A 13,438-nucleotide genomic window follows, 5' to 3' on the forward strand; every position below is an offset into this window, starting at 1 on the left:
CTCAGAAAAAATATGTAAAGATATGAATCCATACGATCGGAAGAACAAAGCTCAAACAAAATATATAAAAATAAATTTACACCTAGACAAATCAGTAAAATTGATGAACACTAAGACAAAGAGATCATAAAGGCAGTCATAGAAAGAATTATCTGCAAAGAAGTAATTTAATAACTAACGTATTGATTGCTGACTATATTACGCATTGTTCTAAGTGATTTACAAGTATTACACCCACTTCTCACTTATCAACATGGTCAGGTTCCAAAGACCAGGGTGTTATGCAAAAATGGATGACGACCACATCAGACCACAAAATGTAGGATGACATCATTATGTAACTGCCAAACCACTGAGAACCATGGCCCATTCAAGCTGACGCATAACCTTAACCATCACAGCCAGCCTTACTCTTACCTTGCAACCTGGCACAACTTACTGCCAGATGGCTGTCGTTAATGCACAAAATAAATAATAGACTTTTTACTATTGTTGTAAATGTGAAATGTCAGATAATGAAAAGTTAATAAGTCAGGAGTAGGTGTACTTATTTTATCCTTTAAACAACACAATGAGAAAGATATAATGATGATTTTATTTTTAAGATGTCAAAACTGAGGCCAAGAAAAGTGCTCAACTTCACACAGCCTGTCAATGACAAGAAAAGGATTAAAATTCCAGCCGTCTGCATCCAGAGTCTATGTTCTTAGGCATCACACTATACTCTATACTTTTTTTTTTTTTAAGTAAAATACAACAAAATGTTTAACGAGCAAATACATCTTAGCAAATATGAAACTGCCACAGAGAGTAGGAGAGGGCTAGGGTCCACGGGATTGGGAGTACGTCCGGGGCAGACCAAAGACAAAAGAATCAAGTACATAAGAAATCAGGGAGGGACCAGAGAGGGCCAAAGGGCAGGAGCTGTGGTTCTGGAAAGGGAGAGGGGCTGGGCACTGAGGGTAGGGCAACAAAATTCAAGTTTGGCCATAAAATACAAACACGTCATGTTCCTACCATGGGGAAGAGGAGGGGAAGGTACAAGGGAGGAGGAGAGGCTGTTTGGGGAGGGTTGTGGGGGACCTAACCCGCCCCGTGTATGCCAGTCCCCATCCCAACCCTGCCCTCTGTCTGTGGGCGCGTGTCTCCCCGCCCCCACCCCACCCCAATGGCTGCCATTCCAGTTGCTTCCCGCTGTCACTCCTCTGCCCAACGTCTTCAGAGGTGGAAAAGAGGGGGGTGGGAGGGGAGGAAGCCCCCTGCTAGCCCTGCCCCCCGCCCACCCCGGCCGCCTCTACCAGAAGTCCCGGCGGTGGTAAGAGTCAGGGTCACAGTATTTTGTGACAACCACTCTGTTGGCGAACTTGCGGCCCGTCAGGCCCTGCATGGCCTTTTGGCAGTCAGACACGGTGGTGAACTCCACGAAGATCTTTCCGCAGCCTGGCACCTCCACGCCGTTCACGGGCCGAGGGACCTCCATGGACTTGACGCGCCCGTACTTGCTGCACTCGTCACGCACGTCCTCCACGATCTCCTCGTACTCCTCGTCGTCCAGCAGCTCCTCGGGCAGCACCATGTTCATGAGGCACAGCACCTCGGTCGGGTGGCCGCCCAGCTGCACCTGGGAGCTCCTAAGCCCTGGCACCTGCAGGGTCACCGGCATCTGGCTGATGGTGCTCAGCGTGGCACTCCCGGCCCCCACACGGCCCCGCTGGACGAACAGTTTCTTGTCCCCCAGCTGCATGCCGTTGAGCCCCGCAGTGGCCTGGTCCGCGGCGCTGCTGTCCACGTACTCACAGAAGGCGTGGCCCTTGGAGAGCCCCGAGGCGCTGTCCTTGACCAGGCTGAAGGCCTTGAGAGGCCCGAACGAGGTCAGCAGCTCCTTCACCTGGTCGTCATTCAAGTAGTTGGGTAAACCTCCGATGAAGAGCTTGTGGTCAGAGTCGGCGACCACAGTGGACGCACCTCCAGCCATGTAGACAGAGAGGTTCTCCGACATGCTGGGCAGCGGCTGGTAGTCGTGAGGTCTGCGGATCTTCAGGGACTGGCCCTGGAAGATGATGCCGTCCAAGGCCGTGGCCTGGGTGGTCTCGTCTACTGAGCGGAACTCCAAAAAGGCAAAATTCTTGTCCTGGTTGATCTGCACAGCCAAGACCGGGTTGCCAGGGGCCTGCGTCAGTACCCCTAGGCGCATCTGGGCGTTGAAGAAGTCCATCATGGCTTCCTCGGTGATGCCAAAGGGGACGTTGCCCACGTAGAGGCGCCGGGCCTTTCGGGTCATCTGGCTGCCACCCGCGGGCACTGGTGTCGGGATCACGGCCAGGCCGTCAGGGGTCATGGTGGGCAGGAGGGCGGTGGCCGGAATCTGACCCGCAGCTTGCATGGCCTTGTACTGCATGGGGGTGATGTGCTCGAAGCCAGGCGGCGGGACGTCCCAGTACTTGCGGATCTTCCCCTTCCTGTCATGGCGGGGGGAAGGAATCAATCCACCGCGAGCCTCTTCCGCGCCTCTGCTCAAAGTTTTGCTTCGCCACCGCGAGTCCCGGGGGGCGCTCCGCTGGTCCCGGCTGCGCCGCTCCCGGCTCTGGATCCGGTGCTCGCGGTCCCGGTTTCGCGAGCGGCTGCGGCTGTGCTTCCGGTGCTTATTCTCGTTGAGCTGCCGCTGGAACTCTTCGAAGCCCGACATGCTGAGGCGGCCGCGCAGGGCCCCGTGCAGCGCTCGCTCGCCTTACCGCCCGCCGGCTCTGTCCGTTTCGGCTACTTCCGCCGCTGACTCCACTCTGTGCTTTAAAAAGCCCATGTGATTAGGTCAGGACCACCAGATAACCTCCTTTTCTTAAAATCGACTCTGCCATAAACCATAACCTAATCACAGGAATAAAATTTATCAAATTCAGTTCTGAGGATTATACAGAGCATTTATCATGTGCATGGGGTAGGGAATCTTGAAAGCCATCTTAGAATTCTACCTTACCTCCACTCCCAACAGCAATAACACAAGTCAGAAACCAATGGAATGATATTTTCAATCGCTGAGAAAAAATTCCTGTCAGTCTAGAATTTTATATACTGCTAAACCGCCATTTCAGGGCAAAATAAAGATATTTTTTCAGGCCAACAACAACAACAAAAGTTTACTACAAACAGATTCTCAATAAGAAACTTATAATGTAATACATAATGAAGAAAAATGATTCTAGAGTGAAGGTCTGATTTTCTAAAAGGAAAGGGACCAAATAAATTAGAAAACACATTGCAAATATAAACAAACATTGAATACATAAAACAATAATAATATACCAGTCTTAGGAAAGGGTCAGGAAAGAAAACAACTAAAATAATGGACAACAAATCACATAGCATGGAATGGAATCAGTAAAAGTTAAAACACTCTAAGACACATTCAGTCAGTGTTCAAGAAGAGGGTTGAGAGACTGATTAACTTCAGGCTTTAAGTAAGAATTTTAGGGCAATTTCTAAAAGAAAAGAAACAAAAAATAGAATGGAGGGTAGAAATAAAATATAAAACTGAATCCAAAAGATATTGTAATCGGGGAAAAAATAAGCACAAAATAAAATGCTAGAAATAAATCCAAACATAAGTCATAACTTCAAGAAAATAAACAGTATTTGGAATTAACCATGGACGATAACTAGAAATTCAAAAGAGATTTCAAAATTGTAAGGGAATACCAGTTTGGAAATATTTACTTTAAATTTTGAAAGCATTGTGTCATTACTTCTAGCTGCTAGTGTTGATCTTGAGAATTGCCAGTCTGTTTGGACTACTGATCCTACTTTATGTGCTGTCTGCTTTCTGGAAGTTTCGATTCTTTTTGACTACAGTGTTCTAAAATTTCACAACGGTGTACCTGGGTGCAGTTTCGTTTTTATTCATTATACTAGATGTTCAGTCACCTGTTTCAATGTAGAGATTCTTATCCTTCAAATCTTGGGGATTTTCTCAAATTCTTTAACTGTTTACTTTCTTCCATCTGTTTATTTCTATTTCCTCTTTTTGGCACACCTATAATTTAGATCTTGGACTTCCTGGATGTGTTCTTTATGTGATAAATTCTTATACTGGAATATTTTAAATAACTTACCACAAACAATTCTGACTCATAGTGGCTGACTTTCTCAGAAGTAGAGCACTCTTGGTTACCTAATGCTCGTGTAACTAAATTCCTCCGGTTCTTGTCCTCTCCTATCAGCCGATCAAAATAAGATGGATGCCAATCACAAGGGAAACAGGAAGCGGTAATTTATTGTCTGCGCCGACAAGGAGCAACGTGGGGCCTAGCTGGCGAAAGACCACACGTTCCCCGCCCCAGGAGATCCGGCACCTTTTATGTCATCGAATACCCAGGGGGCAGGGATTGGCGACTGAAACCCTACACCCGGAACCTTCCCATGCCCACATTTGGAGAGCTGGGTGCTGAGTCATGGTGAGTCACTTTTCATAGGAAGTCTGCGTTGTGGAACTTCTGCTTTGCAAAGCGCCTGTGGTGGTGGTGCTGTGTGAGAGAGAATATATCTTCCCCTTCGGGATGGTCAGGTCCGGTGTCAGGTAAGGACAGGTTCTTTGCATGCAACAAGATCCTGGCCGGCACAAAAATCTGGCGCCAATACAAACCATGGCTAGAAGCTGTGGTTTTCAAGGGCAGCGGGCTCAGAGGAAACCCAGGTTAGAGACTGTAGCTTACAAAAATGGTGAACCAAAGCGGGGCGGGGGAGCCACCGCGAAGCAGGGTTTCACTGGTCTAACAGAAATACCATAAATGAGTGGCTTTAACAGAAGAAATTATAAATAAATAAATTTATTTTAACAAAAGAAATTTATAGTTTAGAGGGCTAGAAGTCTGAATTCAGAGTGCCGGCTCTAGGGGAAGTTTTTCTCTCTGCGTGAGCTCTGGAGGAAGGTCCTTGTCTCTTTGAGTTTCTGCTCCTTGGTAATCTTCATGTGGCTTGGCATCACTCTTCCCCCATCTCTGTCAGCTAGCCTGCTTGTTAAATCTCTTTTATAAAAATCTCAAAAGAGATTGACTCAAGACACACCCCTATGCTAATAGTGCCACATTAACAAAGACAAGCCGTTCCCAAATGGAAGTATAATCACAGGTATAGGTTAGGAATTACAACACATATTTTTGGGGACACAATTCAATCCATAACAATCACCAAGTCTTTATTCTAATGAGCCTCTGGATGGACTCTGAACCTCCAACCTTTCCGTTAGTAGGTATTCACTATTTGTGCCACCCTGGGGTTCCCTACATAACTTCGGGCTACAATTTTCAACATAGATGAAACTTACAAACACACAGTTAAGTGAAAAATTTAAGTACCAAAGAATGTATGCAGTATAATACAATTTCTATAAAATCCAAACAAAAAACAATTGTCTGTGTATGCATACACTTAAACACACCACACATAAACATATACCTAGGGAAGGAAAGATAATTTTTTAATTCGCTTTTTAAAATTAGCTAAGAATCCTGTAAGTACAAGTTTGTATTTCTTTTTACCCTTGCCTTTTTATCATTTAAAAAGTTTTACATAAGTAAGATTTTTTAGGACCTAGTATAGTCCATCATATGAATTTATCATGATTTAGTTAATCATTCCCTTGGTGCCCTTTTAGATTATTTACAATTTTGTGTTATTATGAATATGCTGTGATGAACATTTTGTCCTGATGGATTTCTGATTATCATATTGAATCAAAGTTTTAATCAGTTGCAGTATATTGAAATTTAACAAGTAAGGTGCTCTCATGTACTCTGCTTCTAAGGATAAAACCACCAAATTTTAGGATTACCTTTAACTGCTGGGGAATGGACTACAATTGGGGAAGGGTACAAATAAGTTCTCAAATATATTGAAGATGTTTTATATCTTAACCCATGGTGGGCGTATGGTGTTTGAAATACACTTTATATATTCTTGTATGTTTAGTATATTTTAAAATACTTAACAAGCACTTAAAAAGATTCAAGTGAGCCCTAAACAAATGCTTGTGAGCGCCTATGAACCATCCATTGATACATTGTTAAATGATACAAGAGGAGAGTCTCCTAATAGATACCATTCCATTCAGTCCTTTTCCACAACACAAAGATTCCATAATATTGATTACCTTATTCTCTAGTTCACTGATTCTTCTTTCTGCTAGATCAAATCTGCAGTTAATTCTTTCCTATGTGTTTTTTATTTTAAAGATATTTTGTGTTTTAGGTGAAAGTTTACACAGCAAATAAGGTTTCTATTTAACAATTTTTATACAAATTGTTTCATGCCATTGGTTATAGTTTTTACAATGTGCCGGCATTCTGATTATTTCCATTCTGTTTGTTCTATTTCCATTCATCTAGCTTCCCTTCCCCTCCTTGCTTTCTCATCTTTGCTTTTGGGTAAATGTTGACCATTTGGTCTCATATAGTTAATTTTTTAAGGAAGCACGTTACTCATGGATGATATTGTTTATTTACTTATTTAATTGTGCTTTAGGGGAAAGTTTACAGCTCAATTTAATTTCGCATACAAAAATTTATACACATATTGTTATGTGACCCTAGTTGCAATCCCTATAATGTGACAGCACACTCCCCCTTTCCTACCGGGGTTTCCCGTGTCCATTCAACCAGCTTCTATCCCTTTCTGCCTTCTCATCCCATCTCCGGACAGGAGCTGCCCATTTAGTCTCATGTACACCCTTCACGACTATTATTTTGTGTTTTATAGTCCAGTCTAATCTTTGTCTGAAGAGTTGGCTTCAGGAAGGGATTTAGTTCTGGGTTAACAGAGAGTCTGGGGGCCATGTTTTCTGGGGTCCCTCCGGTCTCAGTCAGACCATTATGTCTGGTCTTTTTACTAGAATTTGAGTTCTACACCACGTTTTTCTCCTGCTCCATCAGGGACTATCTGTTGTGTTCCCTGTCAGGGCGGTCATTGGTGGTAGCCGGGCACCATCTAGTCCTCATCTCAGGCTGATGGAGTTTCTGGTTTATGTGGCCTTTTTGTCTCTTGGGCTAATATTTTCCTTGTGTCTTTGGTATAGATATTGTTTATTTTATAAGCCAATCTATTATTTGTCTGAAAGGTGACCTGCAAAAATAGCTTCAAATCGAAGTTCAAAGGTTATCTTAAGGCGATTGTCTCAGGGATTCCTCTAATCTCTATCTGTCCAGTAGATCTGGCTTTTTTTTAAGGAATTTGAGTTTTGTTCTACATTTTTCTCCCACTCTATCTGCGACCTTCTGTTATGACCTTGGTCAGAACGGTCAGTATTGGTAGCTGGGCACCATCTAGTTCTTCTGGTCTCAGTTAGAGGAGGCTGTGGTTCATGTAGGCTGTTAGTCCTGTGGACTAGTTTCTTCTTTGAGCCTTTGATTCCTTTCATTGTCTTTTGTTCCATATGAGTAGAGACCAATAGTTGTATCGTAGATGGCCACTTGTAAACTTTTAAGACTCCAGATGCTACTCACAATCTAGGATGTAGAACATTATTTTTGTGAATTGTGTTAGGACAGTTAACTAAGTTGTCCCCCAAGACTATAGTCCCAAGCCTTCTAACCCAGTAAACCAATCCTGCTAGTTGTTTGGATATGTCTAGAAAGCCCCTATAACTGTTCCCCCATGTGGTTTGTTATTTATGTGGGTATATATGCAGCGCACACAAACATGTTGTCGTAATGGAAAAAGACCCCAGACTCAAATTTAATCCAAAGAGATTTTTTATTAAACTAAGACAAAGGCAAAGACAGTCATTGCAATGAGGTATCTGTCAGCAAGCACTGGGCACAAGAGACTCCAGAATCCACAGAGCCACAATCAGAGAGTCTCTAATATACTGTTACAGAAGGAAGTAAATTAAGAAAAATTACGTCATTGTCAGAGGTGAGAAGCATAACATATAGAAATACATGATTGGTTTAAAGAGTCTCTGTTGGCTAGATACCATTTAGTTCATTTAATTACTGTGGGGAGGTTTCCTTGGTAACAACCTGGCAACATGTGTTCTTGGCTTAGTGACTTGCAAGGGGTTCCCACTTCAGTCACAAGGAAATTGTAATATGCTTTTTTCTGAGAGCATAACTTCCTGGTAGACTAGCCTCTTTGTTGGTTAAGATAAAGTACCCTTCATGCAAAATTCCTCCCTAGGTAGGGGAAGCAATGAAACAATGAGTTTCAGCTTGTACTCTCATTTCTTTCTGGAACTGTTCGTAATGATTAACTGTAACTTTTAACAAATGCTCACACACAATGGATTCCAGCATTAACTATAATCTCTTAACAAACTTTTATATAAAAACAGATTCTAGCCCCTGGACCCTGCTTCAGCCTCACTACTTCTGGCCAAGTGCCTATATGATTTTTAAGGTCCCCTACAGCAATGGGCATTTTTTGGGGGTATGTCAGTGTATGTGGAGCCCTTGTGGCACAATGGGTAAGTGTTTAGCTGCTAACCAAAATGTCAGCAGTTCAAATCCACCAGCCGTTCCTTGTAAACCTATGAGGCAGTTCTAAATCTGTCCTATAAGGTTGCTATGAGTCGGAATTGACTCAACAGCAGTGAGTATATCAGTGCATAAACGTATGCCTACATATACACCTATACATGCACGTGTGTTTACTCGTGTATGCCTTTCTATACACATGTGTATCCATATCTACCCATGTAACTGCTCACATATTTTGTGGCTGCAAAATGGTATATGTTACAGCATTTACAGAAATTGTATTTTTTTAGTGTACTTTTTAGTGTCTTTATTTACCTGGGTCAAGTTGTGCTGACTTCACCCATATTTGATCTTGTCTTTCCTATTACCAAAAGTATCAACTGTCTACTGTCTAGAAAGTGATTTCCTCTCCCTTTCCCTCTCATCCCTGATAACCATCAAAGAACTTTGCTTTCTGTGTATATATCTATTCTTGATTTTTTTATAATAGTGGAACCATATAATATTTGTCTTTTTGTGATGGACTTATCTGACTCAGCATAATGTCCTCCAGATTCATTCATGTTGAAAGATGTTTCATGGACTCCTCATTGTTCTTTATAGTTGTATAGTATTCCATTGTATGTATGTCCTATAATTTGTTTATCCAGTCATCCATTGATGGGCACTTAGGTTTTTCCATCTTTTTGCTATTGTGAATAATGCTGCAATGAACATGGTATACATATGTCTATTCGTGTCACTGCTTTTATATCTCTAGGATATATATCTAGGAGTGGGATTGCTGGATTATAAGGTATGTCTACTTCTAGCTTTTTGAGGAAGTGCCATACTGTTTTCCATAGTGGTTGTACCATTTTCCAATCCCACCAGCAATGTGTAAGAGTTCCAGTTCCCTACAACCTTCCAGCATTTGCTGTTTTCTGTTTTTTTTATTTTTGTTTTTTTTAAATCATTGCCATTTTTGCAGGGATAAGATGGTATTTCTCTGTAGTTTTGATTTGCATCTCTCTAATGGCTCATGATTGTGGGCATCTTTTCATGTATTTGCTGGCCGCCTGAGTGTCGTCTTTGGTGAAGTGTACATTTCCCATTTCCTTTCCCTATTTTTTAACTGGATCATTTGTGTTTTTGTTGTTGAGTTGTTGAAGTTTTCTATATATTTTAGAGATTCATTCCTTATCAGATACGTTGTTGCCAATTATTTTTTTTTATCAGTCTGTAGGTTTTCTTTCTACTGTCTTGGCAAAGTCTTTTGATGAGCATGGTATTTATTTTTCAGGAGGTCCCAGTTATCTAACTCATCATCAGTCATTTGTGCATTTTTAGTTTTTTTTTTTTTTTTAATATGTATATAGGGCTATTTATGCTTAAAATTAGTTCCCCTAATTTTCGTCTCTGTTATCATCCAGGAACGTTATAGTTTTAGCTTTAATACTTAGGTCTTTGATTCATTCTGAGTTAGTTTTTGTGCATGGTGTGAGGTATAGATCCTGTTTCATTTTTCTGCATGTGGATGTTCGGTTTTGCCAGCTCCATTTGTTAAAGAGATTATTTCTTGCCCATTGAATCAATTTTGACCCTTTGTCAAAGATCAGCTGCCCATAGATGGATGGATTTACTTCTGGGTTCTCAATTCTGTTCTATTGCTCTGTATGTCTGTTGTTGAACCAGTACTAGGCTGTTTTGATTACCATGGCTGTATGGTAAATTTTGAGATCAGAAAGTGTGAGGCCTCCTATTTGTTCTTATTCAGTGTTGCTTTAGCTATTTGGGGCCTCCTTCCTTTCCATATAAAGTTGGAGATTAGTTTTTCCATTTCATTAAAGAATGTTGTTGGGATTTGGATCAGGATTGCAGCATATCTATAGATTGCTTTTGCTAATATTGACATTTTGGCAATATTAAGTCTTCTAATCCATCCCATGTGTTTTTCATTTTAGTTATTGTATCTTTTAGTTCCAGTTTCTTTTTATAGTGTTTATCTCTTTATGTACATTCTCATTTTGTTCATGCAGGCCCCTGGGTGGTGCTCAGCTACTAACCAAAATGTTGGCAGTTCAAATCCACCCAGAGACACCATTGAAGAAAGGCTTGGTGATTTACTTTCGTAAGATTACAGCCATTGAAAACCCTATGGCATCCAGTTCTACTCGGAAACACGTGGGGTTGCAATGAATCTGAATTGACTCAACAGCAATGGGTTTGGTATTTGGGTATTTTTTTCATGCTTTATATTTACTTTAGTTCTTTCAGCATTTAAATAACTGTTGTTTTAAGTTCTTTTTTTTTTTTCCTGTACAAGTCAGTACTTTTTAATCTCAACGTTAAAACATTCAGTTCAATATTAACAAAGATAAATCTTGTTAGTAATTAGTAAAATAAAAATTACTTAAAAATACTTTCAGGAAGTTGCTGAATGACTAATGAATGCATCTTGATAAGCCTGCAGCGTTAATTCTACAAATGCTTCCATCTGTGTTTCTGTATTTGCAAAGACCTTAATTAAGTTTAATCCCTCAGCAGCCTGCTCTGTGGTCTCTTGAGCTAACCAGCCATCTGGATGGACTATGTGGTATAGCTGGACCAAGTTGTTGGCATCATGGACTATGCCTTTCTGAATCTTTTCAGTCAGCAAGCCATCAATCTTTTTGTTTACAAAATACCAACTCATTCCACCAGAGTGTCTTGTTGAATGTAAAAGGTTATATTTTCCATGTTTATCTATATCTTCATAGGTCTGATGAAGAACCTTGACATACTCAGCAGAATCTGGCTCAAACTGGGCAATGCAGAGATTGAGGATATCAGCATGCCAGTCCTGGAGGTATGTGGTCTTAAGATTTTCATCCTTGAAAATTATTGGTGTTAAAATTCCATGACCTTTTGGGAAAGAAATTTGTATTATCTGGTCCCATTCTTCCCAAGAGGGTTTGTGTAGTGTGCCACGTGGTCCTCTGACAAAAATAAAACGCTCTCGGTGTGGTACATTATATGATATGTCAGTAAACATGTATTTGGCTGCTTCTGTTCTTTCCGAAATCTTATTTTCAGCTAACGCATCATTTATTGGTGCCCATTCTTTCAGAACTGGTGGCATTTTTAACAGTACTTTAGCTGCCCCAACTGCCTGTCTTGTAGCCTCTTCCAACTGTGTTTGGGTCATTAGCTTATAGATTGGGAGCTTCAGTTCTAGGCTTCTATAGAGAGGATTTTTCTCCTTTTGTCTTGTTCATTTGAATGGGCTATCATTTCCAGTTTCTTTGTGTACCTTGTTATTCTTTTGTTGAAGTGAGGACATGAGAAAATCACAATATGTTAACTTTCTCACTCCTCTGCATACACAGTGCACAGAAAGCATTAATTTCTACAAGAATCTCTTAGATGGGCGTAGCCTTAGTCTTTGATAACTGCTTCCTCCATCCATGAGAGTTCCAGTTCAGGCCATAGAGAGACCTCAGTCCTTCAAGCAGCTCCTAGACCAGTCAGAACACGAACACACGCACGCACGCACGCACACACACACACACACCTCCTCAAGCAGGCACAGCATTCAGTCTTTGCTTATTGATTCCCTCCCCCACCGTGTGAGAGCTTTCTTTCAGGCCAGACTGAAGTTTCAGTCCTTCTGGCAGCTCACACTGGTCAATCTGCCCTCAGGCCATCATAGCCTTCAGTCTTTGCCCATCGTTCATTCCCCTGCTGTGTGAGATCTCTGATTCAGACTACACTGAGTTTTTGGTCCCTGAATCCACTCCTAGACTGGTAAGAATACACACCTGAACACTCCAGTAGCAAGATCCATCCTATTTACTTCAGAGCCAGAGATCAGGGCCCTTCTTAGTGCATAGGAGAGCCACTGATCAACTGGGGATGCGGCTGGAGCTCTTTTGCAGCTTCTGACCACTGTGCTGTAGGGGGAAGGGGTGGGGACAATGGAAAAATAATGACTTTTAGCATCATAAAAAGTCCTTTTTACTTTCTTTAAAGTTTCAACTTTAAGTGTAACCGTGTCTAAAGTTAACATTAGCATTACTGCTTTCTTTTTCTTTGATTACAAAGAGGTCATAAAAATTTTAAGGTAGAGATAAAGCTTGCAAATTAATAAAGGTCAAATAACTGTAGTTGTCATAATTACATGCCACCAAATGTTTTCACTTATCTTCCTTCTGGGCACATGGTAGGTCACTTCTGCTGACTTCTCTGTGGTTGGGTAGAACCGTGTGACTAGTTCTTGCCAATAAGTTGTGATAAGATTTGATGATTTTCACTTTCACACTAAAGCAGACTTTGCTAACAATGGAACCTCTGGAGTTCTCTTTTTCCTCTTACACAGTGTGATCATTAAGGCTGTGTGTCAGCTTGGCTGGGCCATGATTCTCGGTGGTTTGGCAGTTATGATGTAGTTTGGCAGCCATATAATGATGTGGTCACCTCCATGATAAGATTTGATATAATGTGATCACCTCCATGATAGGATCTGCTGTAAGTAGCCAGTCAGTTGAAGGGGAGTTTCCTTGGGGGTATGGCCTGCATTCAATATAGGTGGACTTTCTGCCAAAGCTCACAGGCTTTTACTTACTATGGATCCTGCAGCTGGCTCCTGTTCATGTGATTTCTAGTTCTTGGAACTTGAGCTGGGAGCTAACCTGTGGTCTTGACTGCTAATCTCGGGATTCGTTGGTCTTCGCAGCCTGTGAGCCAGAGCCCTTCTGTCTGATTTGCCAACTTTGGGTTCACCAGTCCCTGCGGCTGTGCAAATCAGAAGTCTTCAGCCTGATCCATGGACTTGGAATGTTCCAGCCTCTTCAACTGCATAAGCTATTTCCTTGATATAAATCTCTTGGTATATATTTGTATGCTTTACTGGTTTTGCTTCTGTGGAGAACACAGCCTAAGACATACAGTGACTGGAAACATTGGAGATGGTGGCTGCTTCATCAGCCTAGGTCCTGGGGAAAGAAGACATGAAG

The 13,438-nt window shown here is 41.7% G+C and overlaps 2 pseudogenes; both read right to left on the reverse strand.

The window, feature by feature from the left end:
- Positions 1 to 1,294: 1,294 nt before the first annotated feature.
- LOC101358437 (splicing factor U2AF 65 kDa subunit pseudogene) lies at positions 1,295 to 2,686 on the reverse strand (annotated as a pseudogene).
- Positions 2,687 to 10,672: 7,986 nt separating this feature from the next.
- On the reverse strand, positions 10,673 to 12,366 carry LOC111822407 (28S ribosomal protein S22, mitochondrial pseudogene; annotated as a pseudogene).
- Between the last annotated feature and the right edge of the window lie 1,072 nt (positions 12,367 to 13,438).

This window comes from Trichechus manatus, unplaced genomic scaffold (genome assembly GCF_000243295.1).
Source record: "Trichechus manatus latirostris isolate Lorelei unplaced genomic scaffold, TriManLat1.0 scaffold00174, whole genome shotgun sequence".
NCBI classification, from domain to species: Eukaryota; Metazoa; Chordata; class Mammalia; order Sirenia; family Trichechidae; genus Trichechus; species Trichechus manatus.